We start from the raw sequence: 19,482 nt of genomic DNA on the forward strand, positions 1-19,482 counted from the left end.
CTTCTTCCCCTCCAATATTATTTCAGTCAGCTATTCGGTAAGGTCATCAAAATGTCTCCAAGCATGAAAATAACTTTAAAGTTAAGGTAATGTCTTTTTAAAAATGTGATTCACCAATTCGAGAGAACCAATTCTTGGGTGGATAAGGGGTTTCATTCAAGTGCAATTGACACACAGATTTTTCTGTAAATGCCCTCTATTCTTTCTGTAGTTGTAAACAGCTGCAAAACCACATCCCACTTCTTGGCAGAAAAAAAAGGCATTACCTAAAAGATGAGAATTATGCTTTATTTGGTAGAATTTCTCAAAATTTCAAGCCCATGGGGAGGCTTGAGGGACTGCTTCTAAGACTGTGATTCTAAGAGGTAAGAGGGTAGCCAGTATATATAGGAGTTTTGCAACCAAAGCCCGTTAGTCAGAACATCAAAAGCTGACTTTAATTAAAGAAAACCTAACATCTCAAGTTTATAAATATAATGTGTTTCCATGCTATCCAAGTCCAGTTTCCCATTCTTTCCCATCCTGAGTCCCTTCTGGGTGTCCCAAAGGGGGCAACTGCTGTGACTGACAGTTTGATGGCCACAACATCCTTTGTCTGTTGCTATGACAAGGGATCATCTTAATCCACAGTGCCCCCACATGGTCATAAATTCAACCAAAGTTTGGGAAGCATTTAATTACCCATTTTGTTTCCAGGTTCTGGGAAGTCTCATTTTTACATTAGGCAAGGTCTCTGTTGATAGGTCACTCAAAGTGTTAGTTTTGGGTCAGGCTCTGTCTTGATAAATTATATTTCTCTACATTGCCTGTTTTACTAGTCTCTTGTGATCCAAGAAATGATTTCTCTCGTTACTTCTTCCATACATAGAATTACGCTACTATAATTTCTCTATATAGCGTCATATATGGGATCTATTGCCTCAAGATGTTTAGTTATCCTCAGTTTTGTAGAAGGCTTGGTTACATGTCCAGTAATGTAAGAGGCAAGCATCTTATAAAATAGAAAGGATACAAGTAACTTTAATAGAGTCATAAGAAGTGATTTATGCCATGAGCTTCCAGAACTAAACCAAAGTCCCAAAAGTTAACCAAGGCTAGGAATTGGATCACTTAAGGCAGCAATCTGGCTTTTCACATTGGCCATTAAATGCATTCTATTTCGGGATTCATCTACTATTAAAAGAAATAAACGCAGCATTCGGTCTGAATTGTGGAACAGGTAATTAACTAGTTGAGATACAGTAAGAATATCAAGGGCCATAGAATTTTGTAACGTAGCTTTCTTCAGCATGGAGATCTGTGAATTTGGTCAGCTACTAGCCTTGTAATCATTATTTAAAGTCTTTTGGGTAAATTTTGTTAAGACCTCAGTGTAGAAAGTAACATCCTTCCAATTCTCCTGAAGGCACACATCACCCCCTCAAAATGATTATATCAGTGAAATACAGATCTCTTTGACCATTGGGCTTGTATTGATGGTAAATTTCTGGGGGTTGCACATTAATTAGTACATAAGTGGACTTGAGACCAAGGGACTCCTAAAGCACACCTTCCTATCCATCCTGGAGTAAGCCAGAGATATAGAATGGACCATGAAAGGCATTGCCTTCCATTGGATTGTGGCCCAGTATATTCTTGGTCACCTGACCCAATGGATTGCATACCAGTCACTATCTTTAAGGGAAATAATATATTAACTTTTTTATATGGCACACAGCCTAATTTCCTAGTGTTACGAGATTGATTATCTTTAGTACAATTTGTTTCCAACAGAGACGGGCCTTTAAACTTGGACAACCATAGCCGGGTATTACCCAAATAAATCCACCCCATAACTGAAGGAAAGTCCTTAATCATTTGGAAGTTACTTTTTTGGATTGAAACTTAGTTCTTTTTTCCTTTTTTTCTTTTCTTTACTTTTCTTTTCTTTTCTTTACTTTTCTTTTCTTTACTTTCTTTTCTTTTCTTTTCTTTCTTTGAGGCTGAGTAATCTTGAGTGAAAACATTTATTGAGATGGTCAGAATAAGTAAGTTTGATTGGCTAAGTGAGGTGGTCCTATCAATTTATATTAGTAATGGCCCTGACAGAACTGCAATTTCTTCTTTTCTAAAATTAATGTCCTAAGTACCATCCAATTAGAGTCTTGGAGTGGAGAAACCCTCCAAGGCAACCCCAAAGTACAGGATGCATATGATTGACCGTAAACCCAATGTCAACTGCAATACAACACACAACCTGAAGGTGGTGGGTTAAGTTTTGTTTGGGGCAAAGTGAGGACTACAGACCCGGGAAACATCCCAGAGAGCCCTGGGGAACTACTCTGAAGGGGCAGGGGGAACTCAGTATTATATATGTTTTTGGTGAAGAGGGACACCTGCAATGAAGCAGACATTTAAGAAGAGACTTGCTGCCTGTCATGAGGAGCACATCACAGTTAATGAGATTAACACTCTTCTAGATACAAGGAGATGCAAATTCCTGGGCTGATAAAATCTTCTAAAAATATCTAACTGTCTGGAGACCTGTTCTGCGAGTTTTCCCAGAGCAAAGGATGTGTTGGAGGTCATCAGCTGCAACAGCTTCTGATGTAATCCAAGTAGAGTTAGATGGCAAGGGTCAACATGATCCAATCCTTGCAGAGACACTTGGCAATTACCAATTTTTAGTTGGCACCAACAACTGAATTGATTTGTAAAATATGCAAAGGATTGTGGCCATGGTTGTAAAACATTTGATTCCTATGCAAGAGTGAAGTAGAATTAATAAAATGACCACACTTAGGCTAACAGATTGCTAATTCATATGCTTGCCTTTGATGTGGTCAACAAATCTCACCGGTCAGTTACTACTCACAGCTCCAGGCCCACTGTGAAAACCAAAGCTATTGATCTTATAGCTTCTACCTTATTCCAGTAGTCAAAAGTTATAATCATGCTTGGTCTCTGAGTCATTCCCAATGAAGAAGTTCACAGGAATGTAACCTTAAAAAATAGCCTGCATTACCAAGAAGACCACTCCTCAGGCACTTATAAGATAAAGAGTTTGAAAGAGTGACAACTACTGGCCTCTATGAAATTGGTCCTATGGAGACACCATGATGCCACTCTGAGACTTATGAGAAAGAAATGGTTCTGTTGATTTCTACTGATGATTTACTGTTTATTGTTTGCTTGGCTTCTGAGTTGTCCTCTAAGAAGGAGGTCACAGATCTGTAACCCTACAAAATATACAAAATTATCTAAAAGAACCACACCATTTTTGAGATGAACGGACAGGAAAAGTGACAATTACTGGCCTCTGTAAAATTGGCCCCCTGAAGACACCATGATGCCTCTCTACACCTTTTGACAAGAAGATGATACTACTGATGGCTAATCTATGTTTTGTTGTTTGACCTTTGGCTATATAACCACCCTAGTTCATCCTCAATTCGTTTTTACAGTTCCAAAGACACTAGCCTGCTGTGAGTCTCTTGCCTGACAAAGTAATAAAGCTGCCTCCTTCATCTAAGCTCCAAGACCCAGTCTCTGCATTCTTTTACTCATAAGGGATGGGAGGCAATCTTTTGGCAATATATCTTTGGTACCCACGTGAGGAACAGTACCACCCTCTTTTCTAAGAGTAGCTTCAGGTTCCACTCCCCTGCCAGGAAAACAAGGCTTGAGCAATTGTCACTGGGCACTGATGGGAGGGACAATAGAGACTAGAACCCAGCAGCTGCCAGAGACACTTTTGCTCTTGGAATACTTTCATCCCTTCTTCTGCCTGTCAGTGGACTGCATTCACCCAAACTATCTCCTTGGAGGAAGAAAAGATTGGTCTGTTTCTTCTGAAGTGTCACATCTGATTGGCAGAACTAGGGTAAGTTCCTGGTGGCTCTTGATCCCTTAAACTTAATATAAAGATACTCTTCTCCTCAAGCTAATGATAACTTAGAATAATTTGGTACGGTAACACGTTGTAAGCAGAATTGAAATATTTATCTTTTCTCTCCATTTGATTGTCTCAGAAATTGGAAGGTCTTAGGTTCCCAAAACTGAGTCAGGTAAACCAAGAGGTCACTTCCTAACAGGTGCAAAACTCTCAAGTAATTATTGGGAGCTTAAGAAACCTGTAAGGCAAAATCAATGACAAGACTCTGGCATGGTTCTTCTGGCCCTGAGGGTCTTTTTGAAAAGTGTTCGGCCTGAAATTCCTTATAGAAGTTCCAGCAAAGCCAACTAAGTAAAAGAGGGAGGCTATTATATAAATTATCAGGTCTAGTTTATCGAAAATGTGCCTATTTTTGCAAAAAAAATTATTCTAAATTTGGCTGTATTTGGTAGAAATGTGGGTAACTTTAGAGAGAGATTATGTTTCAGTGGGTATTAAATTCTCATTTTGATAACTGAGATCTGTACCTACTGCCTAACACTCGCTTCCCAGTTAATTTCTTACTGTTCTGTTGTAATATTGTAATAATTCACTGAAATAATTAAAGGACTGTAAGTTTTTTTTTCCTGAAGTTTTCCTCAGTGGTCTAATTTTGGATGAAGATTAGATGTTCCGTGACCTGTCACCCGGGAATTATGCATTTTGCAAACAAAACCATTTAAATGACCCTCTCCAGGACATAGATAGATGAGAGGGGCATATATCAGTCACTCTTAACTAGCTCATGCATAATGAAAGTGATGGGTAATTGGACTCTTAGATTTATACTTCAACTTACAAAGACTTTCTGCACTGGACTGGCCTATAGAGAAGACTCCTGTACCCCAAGTTCACCTTAAAATTATGCTCACACAGAGGAGAAACTACCAGACCAGAGTGAGCATAAGACAACATCTGAGGTAGATGGCTGACCCAAGGCACCAGACCAGGGCTGTACATAGCAAATAACTTGCTAATTCCTCACAGCCTTGCTTATGAACTGAATGAACCTCACAATTTTTTGCAGAGTTAAAGTTAATCCAATTGGCTTATGGTCCAGTACATATAGCCAGTACTTTTGGATATCTTGGTGTGTTCATCCACTCAAAGGCTCTAATTGGATGGCCTGTAGGACATGCACTCTAGGAAAGATAAACTACAGTTCTGTTCAGGGCACTATTATTATTACCAGGATATTACCCCTCTCTGAACCTGGTCACAAATACAAATTTTCTTCTAAAGTTACTCAAACTCAGTCAAAGCAACAAGCAAAATTTCAACCAAAGAACAAATCTTCCCTCAGTTGTGGGAATGACTTCTGTTGTTCGCACCAGGCTGTGATCAGTAAAGTGACCGTTTATATAGGAAACAGTTAAACTATACTAAGAATAGCCATCCTAGTAACACCAGAAAATTTGGCTGGTGTCTTATAAACAATGCCTGTGTATCAGCATCGTTAAAGACAAGAATTGGTACAGAACAGTCTAAATCAGATGACCTGGAGATATACTGGGCCACACCTAATGGAAGTTCTTGGCTTAAATTCTCAATTATGTCCTTACTAATACTGCTTGCTGTATTATTTTTATTTAGCCTGTCCTATAAATTGTTGTTTTTTTTCTTGCATTACCAAATGTGTGGCTGAAACTCTAATAAAATGATGCCTAGGCAACTTGCAGGAATTGACCAAATACATGGTTGTGTGAAAGATCAATGACTGTATTTGTGTAACACTAGATATGGGAAGAAGCAACAAGAGGATATGTTTTCGTGGACCATAACAGACTAGTTAAGACAGGTGGTACAGAGAATTTTTGCCACTGTTAATAAGGCCCAATCACATAATTGCACACTGAGTGTCCTATCAATGAAATCCTCCCCTCACCTAAGAACAAGAACTCCCAGCACGGTGGGATGAAATGTCTCCCAAACCATGGTTTAATTTATGACCATGGGAGGGCCCTTCTAACTGAAAATTGATACTTGCCACCTACCTCTACAAAGATTAAATCATGAGCTGCAGCCTCTGAACTTCAACACACCATGAGAGAAGTTCAGATGGGAGATCAGGAATGAGGCCCTCTGTGCTCTGGGAAAGACTGGCAAAACTGACCTTTAGATAGATTTTTTTCAGAAGATTTTCGTCTTGCATCATCTCATATCTAGGAAAGCACAACGTTCATTAACAGTGACATCTGCCCTTCGTGACTAGAAGCAAGCCTCTGTCTAAATGTGTGCCTGATTGCACGTACCTCCCTTCACCAAAATCATATAATACTGAGTTCCTCCTTGCGTCTTAGCAGCAGTCACTCAGGGCTATCTGAAATGCTGACTCCTGGGCTATAGTCCTCATTTCACCCCAAATGACACTTAACTCACAGCTCTCAGCTTGTGTGATTGTATTTTAGTCAATAGAATTTAGGTTGAAGTTGAGGAGAACCCATGTGAGGGCCTTAGGCCAGGGTAAGGAATAAGCCTCTATAAATTTAGCCAATTGAGTTTTAATTGTTTCACTTGTTCTTTCTACTAACCCGAAGTCCAGGCGTCATAGGAACATTGGAAATGTTGCATAATCAGCCGAATTTTACAAGTCTCTTTAACAATTTGCCCATTAAAATGAATTCCTCTATCACTTTGAAGGTCTGAGGAGATTCCCCAATTGGGAATCACTCTTTCTAAGATCAGTTTCCCTACTGATTGTGTTGTGACCCTTCTGCATGGTAATGCCTCAACCCAGTGTGTAAACATACAGATCATAACACAGATTTATTGATAACCTCGGGAAGGAGGAATTTGTTTAATGACAACTTACCATATTTCAAAAGAACCCATAGGTAATGGAAAATTTTCTTGAGAATTATGTAAAGGCATTTCTGGGTTGTACTTTTGGACAAGTATCACAACTTGAATATACCTTCCAAGCTATAGTAAAATAAGGCTTACCCCAAAAACTGGTTATTGTGTACCATGTAACACCATCTTATCTGGGTTCCAATGGGTTAAGTCATAAATATATTTTAAAATGAGGGTGTTGAGTTCCAAATGGTAGGATAGGCTTTCCATTTGGGCCTAACCACAGCTCTCTGTTGAAATTGAAACATCTTGCTGTGAGCAACTGACTTTTTTTTCCCTTGCACTTTTCTCTGCAGTTTTACAATCTATCAGTAAATTTACTGGGAGGCTGAAAGGGAAGTCCAGTGTTTAGTTGTTTGTTGTGTTTTCTAAAGCTGATATCTTCATGGTGTGATTGGCTAGAGTTTCATTTTGCTTCTACAGTATCAGCCTTTGAATGAGCAGATACCTTAAGAATAGCAAGTATATTTGGTAGGAGAATTGCACCTAAAATCTCCACTATGTGTTTCCTATATTCGATGGACTGTTGTGAGGATGTTAAAAATCCTGTTTGATACCAGAGCACAACCAAATCATGTGCCACCCCAAGAGCATAGCAGCTGTGTATGTAAATGTTAGCAGATTCCTCTTTTGCCAACAGATATGCACTGTTCAGCCTGTTGGGCAAAAATGATTATTAGGCAAGTGGTCATTTTCCAAAACAGACTCTGGAGAAGCAATGCTGTAGCCACTCTGGTAGTTTCCTTGATGTTCCCATAGTTATGAACCAACCGTCAATAATATAAAACCAGGATTACTCATTGGGCTTCCTAAAGGTCAACGCTAGGAGATAAAATGCCAGGTAAAATAGCACAATCATGTTTTTATTATGATGTCGGATTCTTCTGGGAGCAAGGATTAAGTTTGTTACACTGTGGAGAGAGCAAGGTAATCTCATGAGAAGAGACTTGCTGAATAAGTTTGCCTGTGGTAAGAGTTTAGTAAACTTTGACAGAGTGAGGGAAAAGACACAGAACATGACTCAAGACTCTCCCTTCTGTGGTTTGACACCGCGTAGCTGCTCTTGTAACAGCCTGGAGTCCAGGGGGTGGGAGTTTGGCTACTGAATCTCGCTGCTGGCTGTAAAAGTTCATTGGTTCTTAGTACCCGCCCTGTTGTTGGGTTAATATTCCTAGGGTGAAACCCTTGTTTTCACATATGAAGAGATTAAAAAATGGCAAATTATAATTTGGGTGCTCGAAGGCCACAGCCTTTGCTAAAAGTCCCTTTATAGTCTCCTTGGCTTTAGAATGTTCAGTTTCCCAACAAAGAGTCTCCATTTTGTCTTGTTTAAGTAATTCATTAAATGTTGAGCCACTAAAGAGTAATGTGGGATCAACTTCCCGTGGTAGCTTGCAAGGCCTAGAAATCTACTTAGTTGTGCTTTTGCTTTAGGAACAGGGAAAGCCACAATGCTCTTTATTCTGTATAGGTCTATTAAATGCCCTTCTTCAGATATCACATCTCCTAAATATTTTTCGTTACCTTTACAAAATTGTAATTTTTCTTTGGATAGTTTAATTCCCCTTGAAGCTAACTTCCAGAGCAAGTACAGGCTGTCTTGCTATCGATTAAAGGATTTGAACACAACAGCAAGACATTTAAATATTGTGTCAAATGTGATTCATGAGAAAAACTAGATTACCTAGGCCGCTATTAGTATCTCAGGAAAGTAAAGTGTAGTTTTCAGTGTAGCCCTGTGGCATCAGAGTCCATATATATTGTCACCCATTCCAAGTGAAGGCAAAAATGTATTGGTCATCAGGATGTAGAGGAGTAATGAAGATTTCACTTCAGAGATCTAACACAGAAAAGAAAGTCACGACTTTTAGGGATATAGAACTGTAAATTGCCTATTTTAGATACTGCAGAAAGGTGAGAAATAATAGCATTAACAGATCTCAAATCCTGTACAAGTCTCCAGACTCGGCCATTAGGTTTCTCAACTGGCAGAATGGGAATGTTACAGGGGCTGGTGCAAGGCAAAACAAGCCCTTTCTCAATGTAAGTGGATATCAGGAGGGTTTCTTTTATTCTATAACTTCTTACTTCAGTGAGTGTTGATGAATATTGGGCCTAGGTTTATTTAAGTCTGTGGTAATTTTAATGAGTGTTGCAGAATGCATTTTCACTATGTCAGTAGGATCAAGTGTCTGCAATTCTTCGGGCACTAAACCTAACCGTTTTTCTTGTTTTATGTCACTCACATCATGGGTCTGTTAACTGATATAAATGCAGAGCCTAAAGGTGAGAGCAATGTTTTATTTGGTGGACATTTCTGAGGATTCAAATCCCTTTAAGTCTGGGATGACAGCCTCTCAGATAACTCTGAGGAACTGCTCCAAAGAAGTCTGGGAGGAGCTAGGATATACAGGGGTTTTACAACAAAGACCAGGTAGTTGGAACATTAAAAGCTTACTTGTTAACTAAAGAAAACCAGGCATCTCGAATTAAAGAATTTAGTGCTTTCCTATGTGTGGGAGGAAGCAAACATTTGGGTTCACTGAATTCATTCCTTTGACAAGGATCTAGCTATCTAGTGCTAGTATCCTGTCCTTTCTTATTCTCAGCCCCCTCAGAGTGCAGCATTGTGAGTGGCTGCAGAGGCTGGGCTGCAGACTTGTCTCCACTAGGGGATGTTCACTAGGGGATGGCCGATGACTTGATGACTTCAGCATTCTTTGTTTACTGATATGGTTTGTAGTATTTTTCATTCACAGTGCTCCCCCTTAGTCCTAAGTTCAACCAAAAGTTTTGGAGACATTCCATGACCAGTTTTGTCCCATGGTACTACAAAGGCTCATTCCTAGAAAAGGTGAAGTTTCTGTTGAGATGCCACTCAAAGTGCTAATGTTTGAATCAGGCCCTTTTGATATTCAAAAATTCTAGTGGATTGCCTGTCTTTCTAGTCTATTATGATCCAGGAATAGTTTCCCCCTTATTGCTCATTCCCATTTCTAGAATCACACTATTTCAATTATTCTATGCAGGATTATAAATGTGATCTCTTTCCTTAAGGTGTTTAGCCATCATCAATTTTCTTGGAGGCCAAGGTACACATTGGGAAATATAAGAAAGAACAATCTTATAAATTAGTGTAAGTAATACAGTTAGTAACATTAATAAAGTCATACAGAGCATAATAATTTAGAAACAAAGAACAAATTAAAAGAATGATTAATATAACTATTTGTAATCTGGTTTCTATAACCCTCAAATCCACAGGGGATCCAGCTGGAGAAGTTAAATCTAGGAAGTACCAGGTAGAGAGAGAAAGAGGTTTTAGCCTTGTTTACAAAGACTTACTTTACCAACTTGTAGGTCATAGAAAAAGAGTAAAGCATTATTTTGGAAAATAAAGGGTAAATCTCTGTATGTTTCTCAAAAATCTCAGAAAAATGTCATAAGTTTATCAATCTTATTTATCCAGTTCATTCATGTCCGTGGAATTAATTTCTGTTTATCTGGATGAAGTCCTCAGGTTTCTGCTAGAGTTTCATAATTTACCCAGTTCAGTGATATGATCTGAAAGTTATCAGGAACATATTTGTTTAAAAGTCCCCTTTTTATGAATCTTCCTGAAGATCGTCGTTTTTATCAACCCTGAGTAAAACTGTTTCTATGAATGACCAGACTTAAGATTGCATGCTTTAAATTAGATTACAATGCAATTGACAAGCAACTTGGATATTTTTGACATGCTGTTACAGAAATGGCAGGCCTGCCAAGAAACAAACACCACTCGGAAAGTTGAAGTACCCAGTATTGAAGTACACACTGGCGGGCTCAGAGGGGCTATAGCTCTGGAGTTCTGAGCACCTCCAGGAAGTGTAAGTGAGGTATGATATGGTCGCTTACAAGCTCGGTGTCCATCAAGTAATAGGGTGAGTACAGGTAGGCAGTATCATAAAAGCGGAAACAATCCCTTGCAGTAACCCAAAATCGGCATAGAAAGTTAAAACTTAAAATTCATGAGTTAGCCCGGCCAAGTCTTGGCCCAGAACAACGTTTTTCTTCTCACTTCCTGCTCTTGAACATTTTACAATCAAGGTTGGAGTCAGCATCGTCCTCCATTTGTTGTAGAGACTCATAATTGGAAGCTGACACCTGGAGATTTATAGCCTCTGACCATTCACAGACAAAATGGGTCATGAAGTTTAAGATACAGGGCCCAAATTGTAGGGCTGCACAAATTAGGAACAAGGGACTTATGAATGGTGCAATCCAGGAGGTCCAGCCCCAGGGGCCTGTCTGTGGGCCCTTGTCTGAAATATATTTTCTCTGCTCCACCTGGTCCTGTAACTCTTGGCCCATCCCTCTGACAATTCCTGATTGATTGGCATAAAAACAGCACTCTTCACTTAGGAAGAGGCATAGTGCCCCTTCTTTGGCCATGAGTAGGTCCAGACCCCTCCTGTTCTGTAAGATCACTTCGGCCAGGGAGTCAATTTGATTTTGCAGAGCCCCCAGAGTTTCTGCCACATATTGGAATTCCTGATTGAACTCCCTTGAGAGCTGATAATAGTAATAAGAGGATGAGGTTATGCCACAGATTCCCATGCCTACCCCGGTCAGCCCTCCCAGCCCCATGATAAAAGGGATTAGTTGTACAGCCTGCTTTACTGTTCATGGCTCCTGGTGAGCTACAACTGGAATAGGGAGACTCTAGTTGTTGGTAAAAATGTCTATCTGGGGGCTGAGGTAGGCTAAAGCACACAGCCATGTCCAATTTGCAGGGAGGCAGCCATACACAAACTCGCCACACATAAAATAAGTCCCATTCTTAGAACACCATCCCTGTGTGAGCTGGCAGCCCTGACACATAGTACGTGTGGTTTTATGGTATTGATTTATGGTCAGATTGCTTCCTAATGGATTGGTTCCATTGTTGAAATAACATTCTGGTGCCTTGTAGGTGAGCTCTACCCTGTTTAGCCTGGGTGCCCTAGCGGTGGATGCAGCATCAACATTAGTCCTGGTGAAAACCTTATTTTTGCCAAAGGCACAGCTAGGTGCTGAATGGGATAGAACCGTGATGCAAGCACAGCCAGCAATCCTTTGCTAGGTTTGGATTGGAATGATTAAGAATTCCATGGACCGTCGCCAACAGCACAACTATTTGTGCAGCCAGATTCCGAGGCTCGGCTAAATGCGGGAGTCTTATGGGCTCCCGGGAAGGCAATAGCTTCTGGTGTAGCCTCTGGGCTGCTGGTTGTACTTCTTGCTGTTGTGCCTGGTCTTTTATCCCTCTTCCATCATTCATCCCATAATGTGTTTGCTTGGTCCAGCAACCAGCATTCCTGGCGTGCCATAGCACTTGATGCCACATAAGAGGAAGACTTAACTGTAACAATCCGTAGGGTCTGCCCTGATATGTGCACTCTGAAGCTGAGTCATAGCATTGACTTGGCTTATAGGTGTAAGCTGTGAATCCAGGTGGGCATTTGGTCCACCTGTCACCCAGTTCAACAAAAGTGAATTGCAAAGCCCAGGGAAGTGAAGGCATTAGAGCCAGTAACTTCAGCCTTAAGGTTATCTTATGCATATTGCCATAATGAGAGAGCTACCTATAACAAGGTATAAAAGGGCTATCAACATGTTTTGGCCTATGCTCCAGTCAGGTGGTGCAGTGCTGGCCAGCCCCACTGCTATTAGGCAGGCGAATATAGCAAGTAAGGAAAGGGGTAAGGGAGCACAGGAAGAGAATATTCGGTAGTTTCTCCTCAAGCTTCAGCCATGTGTTGACTAGCCAGCCTCTGGATGTGACTAGAGCAGGGCTTGTAGCCTTTCTCCTGGGTTCTCCATTTTTTGAGGCTGAGTGGTTCTCCCAGGATGCTCACAGCTCTCCAGAGAACTTCTGCCTTGGGTGGGGTCACCATCTTAATCCTGGAGTGATGAATCCATGGGATGATTCCTGCAACTTTAACAGCTGTACAGGTAGCTAGTACAATCACATATGGTCCCCTCCACGTTGGCTTGAGAGGTTACTTTATCCAGTCCTTTACCCATACTTGGTCTCCCAGTTTGTGGGGATGTACTTGGATCCCTGGTGAGACTGGAGTTCTTTCTATTATCCACCCCCAGATTCTCCCATAAGACTTGTTCTAACCCTTGTAACTGGCGGTGGTGCTCTAAGTTTCCTATCACTGTGGTACTGCTTCCTTCATTGACTATGATTGGGGGCCTCCCATAGAGAATCTCAAATGAGGACTACACAATGTTAAACCTCAGGGTGCATCAAATTCGCAACAGAGCCAAGGGCAAAATGTCCACCCAAGGGAGCTGAATTTCTTGGTTTATTTTGGTTATAATTTATTTCAGTGTCCTTTAGTTTCCCGGAACTTTGGTGTTGATATGCTTGTGTGTAAGTTCCAACGGATATTCAGTGTTTTTTGCCAGTTGTACAACCTCTGCCACTAAGGCAGACCCGATGGAGGTAGGCATTCCAAATCAAGGAATGACTTCTCTGAGGAGAGCCTTTGTGGCCACACTTGTTTCATCAGTCCTGGTGGGATAAGCTTCCACCCATTTTGTGAAGGTGCAGATGAAAACCAGTAGGTATTTCTATCCCCTACTGGGTCCAAGATCTCTAAAGTCTACTTCTAGGTGTTTGAGGGGAGCCCGTCTGCATCATTTTATTCCCATTGTCCCAAGAGGTCCTTGCTTTGGGTTGTTTTGAGAGCAGAGCAAACAGCATTGAGAGACTGAAGTACATGATGTGGGGAGGTGGGAAATCAGGAAATATCACTATAGGAGTGTCTCCAGAGCCATTTTTTCCACGAGGGTGGCTTCATGTTGCTGTTTGACTATGCAGTAGGCCAGTCACTCTGAAAGAAATATTCTCCCATCTGCCATGACCCATTATCCGTCCTTTTCTTCTTTCTTCTTCTTTTTTTTTCCCCCTTGTTCTGCTTGTGCCCACTTGTTTTCATTATGACTATAATCTGGGGAAGTGGATAACTATGGTGCTGCCATAATTTTGGTTACGAGCTTTTCCTGGGCAGCTGCCTCTTTTGTCTTTTGATCAGCCAGCATGTTACCTCGGCTCACAGAGTCATTTCCTTTTTGGTGTCCCTCACAATGGATAACGGCCACTTCCTTCTGATCCCATATTGCCTCCAGCAGAATTACTGTAGAATTACTTCTTTGTTCTTCATTTCCTTTCCCCCAGCAGTCAAGAGTCCCCTCTCCTTATAGATGGCTCCATGTACATTTAGGGTTGCAAAAGCATGTTTGGTGTCTGTACATATATTGACTCTCTATCCTCTCCCTTCTCTTAGTGCCCGGACCACACTCAAATTTCTGCTCATTGGGTGGACCATCCTGGGGGAAGGGGTTCTGCCTTGATCACATTGCATGTTGTTGTGATGGCATATCCTGCACGCAGTTGCCCATCTTGCATGTAACTGCTGCTGTCCATAAAGAGCTCCAAGTCTGGGTTTTGGAGGCGCATGTCAGTCAGATCAGGCCTGCTTGTGTATACTTCTTCAATGACTTCCTCTCATTCATGGTCAGGCTGTCCTTCCCCTTCAGGTAGGTAAGTGGCTGGATTTCAGGTTCTTACAGTCTCCAGGCGCACCTTGGATTCTCGCAATGTAGCCTCTGGTAGTGGGTCACCCTTGCAGTATTTATCTACTTGTAACTTGGGTTGTTCATTGGGATCACCATGGATTGGGGTACTTTTATGCTTAAAGTCTGCCCCAGCATGGGTTTTTCTGCCTTCTTGACAAGGAGGGATATGGCAGTGTGAGACTGCACACAGGGAGGCCATCCTGATGCCACTGGGTCCAGTCTTTTAGACAAATAGGCCACTGGGCACTGTCATGGCCCCACATTCTGAGTCAGGACTCCGAGAGTGATTCTATCTCTTTCTTGTATGAACAGATTGAATTCCCATGCCACTTCTGGCAGGCCCAATGCCGGGGCCTGGATTAATAGTTCTTCAAGTTGCCTGAAAGCATTCTATTGTTCAGCTTCCCCCTTGAGTGTTTCCTTTCCTGACCCAACAGCTGCCTCATAGAGGGGCTTGGTTATCGTTGAAAACCCAGGGATGCAGGTCTGGCAGAAACTGTCTGCACCTAGGAACTCCCATTTTTACCTTTTTATTTGTGGTTGGGGTATAGTGCAGATAAGTTTTTTTGTTGTTGTTGTTCCAGCCCGAATTTTTGTTGTCCTTCTGATATAATGAATCCCAGGTATTTGACTGTCTTCTTACATATTTGGGTCCTTTTTCCATGAGAACTTGTATCCCGTCATCTGGAGTAACTCCAGGAGGGCTCAAGTTCCTCTCCAATAATCTTCTTCATCTGGACTGGATAGTAACATACAAATTGTCCACATATTGGAGCAGGGTGCAGTTCAATGTTTCCCCAGGGAATTTTACACTGTCTGCAGCTAGCACCTCTCCGAACAGGTGGAAGGGTTTTTAAACACTTGGGGAAGGTACATCCTGGCCAGTTGCATTTCCCCCTTGTATGAGGATCCTCCCATTCAAGTGAGAATATGGGTTGGTTCACCAGCTAGAGTTGAAGGTAGAAGAAAGCGTCTTTAAAGTCCATATGGGTGAACCATTTGGGACTTGTGGGAATGAGGCCTAGGAGAGCATATGGGTTTGGCACCACTTAGTATATGGTGATGGCTACTTCGTTGTCCTTCCGTAGATCCTGAACTGGTCTTTAGTCTGTTCCCTCCACTTTCTTTACCGGGAGCAATGGTGTGTTCCAAGGAGTTATGCATTCAGTTAAGACTCCCTCTTGTCATAGGCGCTGTATGTGCTTCTGGATTCCTAGGTGTGCCTCTCTGCCTGACTGGGCTAGCTCCAGGCTTGAGGTCAGTTACTAGTGGTGTCTGATTATGTGCTAGGCCTGGTGGCCCATTTTCATCCCAGACCGATGGGAACTCTTCCATGAGTTCTGGGATTCACTAATTTCATACAAATGTCATTGCTCCTCTCAGTTAATGGAGACTGCCAGGATCATGGCCCCTTCCTGGAGGGTCACGTGCGTCTGTTCTCCAGGAACAAAGTTGACTTGAGATCCCAATTTGATAGAAAGTCTCTTCCGAGCAATGGTATCAAGCACTCAGGCTAGTATAAAATTTCATGTGTCAGTAGATGGCCCCATACTTGGCAGGATCGTGATAGACAGAAATTTTGGGCCGTCAAGTCCCCAGTAGCCACTATAATAATTGCCTTTTTCTTGGTTAAGGGGGCTGTAGGCTAGGTCACCACAGAATATTCGGCTCCTGTTCCTACCATAAAATTCATTGGCTGGCGCCCTATTTACATTTCGACCTTGGGCTCCTGGGGGCCCAGGGAAAGGAACCTAGTCCTTCCTATTCTGAGTCAATTCCAGCCAGTCCAATGAGGTTTTCAGTTGGTGGTTCCAATTGGTATGTAGGCTTCTTGAGGGCGCCCTCTGCCCATTCTTTCTATTTGGGCACTCATTCTTGCAACATGCTGTCTCCTGTCAGCACACACACACTGGTCTCAACTCAAGGCTTTGGGGTTTGCAGTCCCATCTTCCAGGGTGGTACGGGATTCTGGTTGAAGCCAATTTTCACCAGGGCTGCTGCAAGGAGTGCTGCTTTCTGTTTCATTCACCAGTCTGCCTCTCGTTGGACTTCCAGCTCTTGATTTATGAAAACTTTGTTTGCTACTTCCAGCAGTTGTGTAGAGTTCATCCTGCTATTCCACCCAGTTCCTGGAGTTTCCAGCATATATCCGGGCACTATTCAGCTACAAAAGCAGCGTTGATCATAGGGTGGTTTCCTTGGGCCTCAGGATGGAATGGAGTATAGACTCAGAAGGCTTCACTTAGTCTCTCATAGAAGTGAATGTGTGTTTCTTCTGGCCTCTGGGCCACCGTAGTCATTTTAGACATATTAGTCATCTTCCTGGCTCCCGTCTTTAACCCTTGTAAGATAGCCTTCTGGTACTCATGTAGTGCCTCTATTCCTTCTTGGGTTTTAAAGTCCAAATATGTTCTCGTGTCAGGGGCCTGTGTCTTGGCCCATTCTGCAGTATTCAATGTGTCCCTGGGGCCTTGGTTCTGCAGCCATTTTTGTGCTTCAGTGAGAATGCATCTCCTCACTTCCATACAGAAAAGGGTCAGAAGCAACTGACGGAACTCTTCGGAAGTGGGCCGGTGAGAACAAGATAGACTCTACGATTGTGGCTTTTCAGAGTAGGAATGAGTATGATAGCACCAATTAAGAAGGTCTGTGGTGCTAAATGGTTGATAGTAGAACTTCGGGTGACCAGGTTTGACAGTCCCGTCTTCCCCAACTTGCTGCGGCCCTTGTGTCTCCTGCAGCAGCATTTGGAAGGCCAATGGTGCTGGTCTCCCAGCTTGTGCTGAGCGGAGTCTCATTCCTGCTGTCTCAGATGGGGGGTTGGACTCTGCCTCTGGACTCTCAGTTTGGGGAGGTGACAGAGTGGGTGTTGGTGTTTCTGGTGGCATCGGAGGTGTGTGTCCCAGGGACAGAATACAGGAAAATCTCATCCCCTGTGTCTCCCTGAAAAATAGGCTTTTCTCTATCTATCTTCTTGGTCTCAATAGGCTTAGCAGATAATATCTTGCATTGTCCAAATCCATTTGAGCAGACACGAATCCACGGGGGTGGAGTCTGCACAATATTCAGCCAGGAGTCAAGGTAAGGGAATTGATGTGGGTGGCCTGGAGTTCTGGTGATTATTTGATAGACTGCTTGCACTTTTGCTAGGTCTAAAGTTCCTCCTGAGGGCCATCTGACTGCAAAGCTCAGCCATTCTAACACGCATGCGTTGTGGGGCTTGCCGGAGCCACTCAAACTCCACAGTCTCTTGTGTACCCCTTTTTGAAATTCTAGATCATGCAGTCTAGGACAGTGGGTTTTGACTTTGAGCCTCCCATTTTCTCTAGGTGTTTTAAGGGTATAGGCCTGTTAGTTTGTGTGCTTGGTAAGGCAGCCTTTTTATCTCCTTCTTCACTCTTCAAAGCACTGGGGTTCGCAGGAGAACAGCTCTCTTGCTGGCTCTATGAGTCATTTGAAGGCTAACTTGGTCAGAAAGACCAGTTTCCAGCCACAGCTGACGTCTCTAAAGCCTAAGACAAGACCTAGCTCCAGCGGCTTCCTCATCAAATCCTCTCTATATCCTGAACTAACATAATAAGGGACAGGGACTGACGGTTGATGGCTATACAAATGGACTAGAAAGAGGACTTCTAGTGTTGGTGAGCCCAGACTAGAAGAAATCTCTGTTGTAAACTCAAATCCTGAGGGTCTGAGAGTAGGCAAAATGGACACCCTTTGGCTGGTTCAAGAACTGGGAAAGCAAGACTCAGGTTTTCTGTGACAAGGTTAAGTAAGAGACTTTCTCAAATAAATAGCATCCTAGCTTCTGGAGGCAGAGGGTGCGTTGACTCACTGGCCGTTTTATGTCTCTTTCCCTCCCACTAAGGCCGCTCTGTGCTGGGGTCACAGACAAGACAAGGGAAAGTTTTCACTACGTCCACCTGACCACTCCCCTCAGAGGGAAAACTGTTCCTCTTAACTTTGGCTGGCCAGTATAAACGGGTGACTCTGTTCGATACCGTAAGGAGTGGATACTGCCCTGAGACCTATGAGGTCACCATGGAACTGCAGGTTGGGACTCATTCAAACTCCATAGTTAGAAGCTTTGGAGCTACAAATTAGACCTTGAGCGCGTACACTTCAGGCCACACTTTCATTCACACACTCACACGATATTAACAACTATCCTCCCTCCTTATCCTGAAGCCTGGTGCAACATTCTAGTGCAGAAGTGTATCTGAATCCTCTTCTGCCCACTGGGACAGGATCCGATTTTATCGCCAGGGGTCTACCCTGTCCGAAAAGTAGCCTGACGAGGCTGTCCGTCCCTTCACCGAGTCTGGCTGAGGTTCGGCCTCACGGGGACTGATCCACTGCCGCAAAGAGAATCTGGAATACCGTCAGGTGGTGCCACCTAATTCATCACCAGAGTCCCATCTCCCAATTGGCCATAGCCACCAGCCCAGATGCTCAAGGGGTCGGTGTGGTTGAAACTCGCTGGGGCCTCCAGAAATGTTACAGAATTGTCAGGCCTGCCAAAAATAAACACCACTTGGAGGGTTGGAGTACTCAGTTTTATTGCGCTGGTGGGCTCTAGGGCTATTGATCTGGAGCTCTGAGCATCTCTTTGTAGTGTAAGTGAGGTTTTACAGGGCCGATTACAATTTTAGGGTCCATCAACCTATAGGGTGTACAGCTAGGCAGTATCATGAAAGCAAAATGAAGGGTCACTTGCAGTTACCTGAAACTGGTCTTAAAAGGTGAAACTTAAAATTCATTGGTTAGCCCAGCCCAATCTTGGCCCAGCCCAACATTTACCTTCTCAATGCAATGTTTTAGAATAATAATTATCATTAAGGGTGATACCAGAACATATTAGATTTTGGAATAAATATATTAGTGGTGTTTATCTCCACAATATAATCCAAGTTTTACCCTGAATTACTTGTCAATTTTTTTAAAAGTCATTTAACATAGCAAATATGTCTAATTAGTTTAATATCTCTTTGGGATGTTTCAGAGGGCTTCTTTGACCTCCAGTCAAAAGAACTTTAATTAAAATTTGATATTTGGGAAACTTGTTAAAAGGTTTCAAAACACTTGGTCAGATAAAATCATTATAG

At 42.5% G+C, this 19,482-nt stretch overlaps 1 long non-coding RNA gene across 1 annotated transcript in view; it reads right to left on the bottom strand.

The window, feature by feature from the left end:
• Positions 1-1,762: 1,762 nt before the first annotated feature.
• The window catches only part of LOC116668852, a 20,829-nt gene continuing 3,109 nt past the window's right edge, over positions 1,763-19,482 (bottom strand). Inside the window, exons 2-3 of the long non-coding RNA XR_004326046.1 lie at positions 8,629-8,630; positions 1,763-1,916 (exon numbers count right to left, since the gene is read on the bottom strand). This is a non-coding gene — a long non-coding RNA (uncharacterized LOC116668852). The remainder of the gene's footprint in view (positions 1,917-8,628; positions 8,631-19,482) is intronic.

The sequence above is a fragment of the Camelus ferus genome, chromosome 15, assembly GCF_009834535.1.
Source record: "Camelus ferus isolate YT-003-E chromosome 15, BCGSAC_Cfer_1.0, whole genome shotgun sequence".
Lineage (NCBI taxonomy): Eukaryota > Metazoa > Chordata > Mammalia > Artiodactyla > Camelidae > Camelus > Camelus ferus.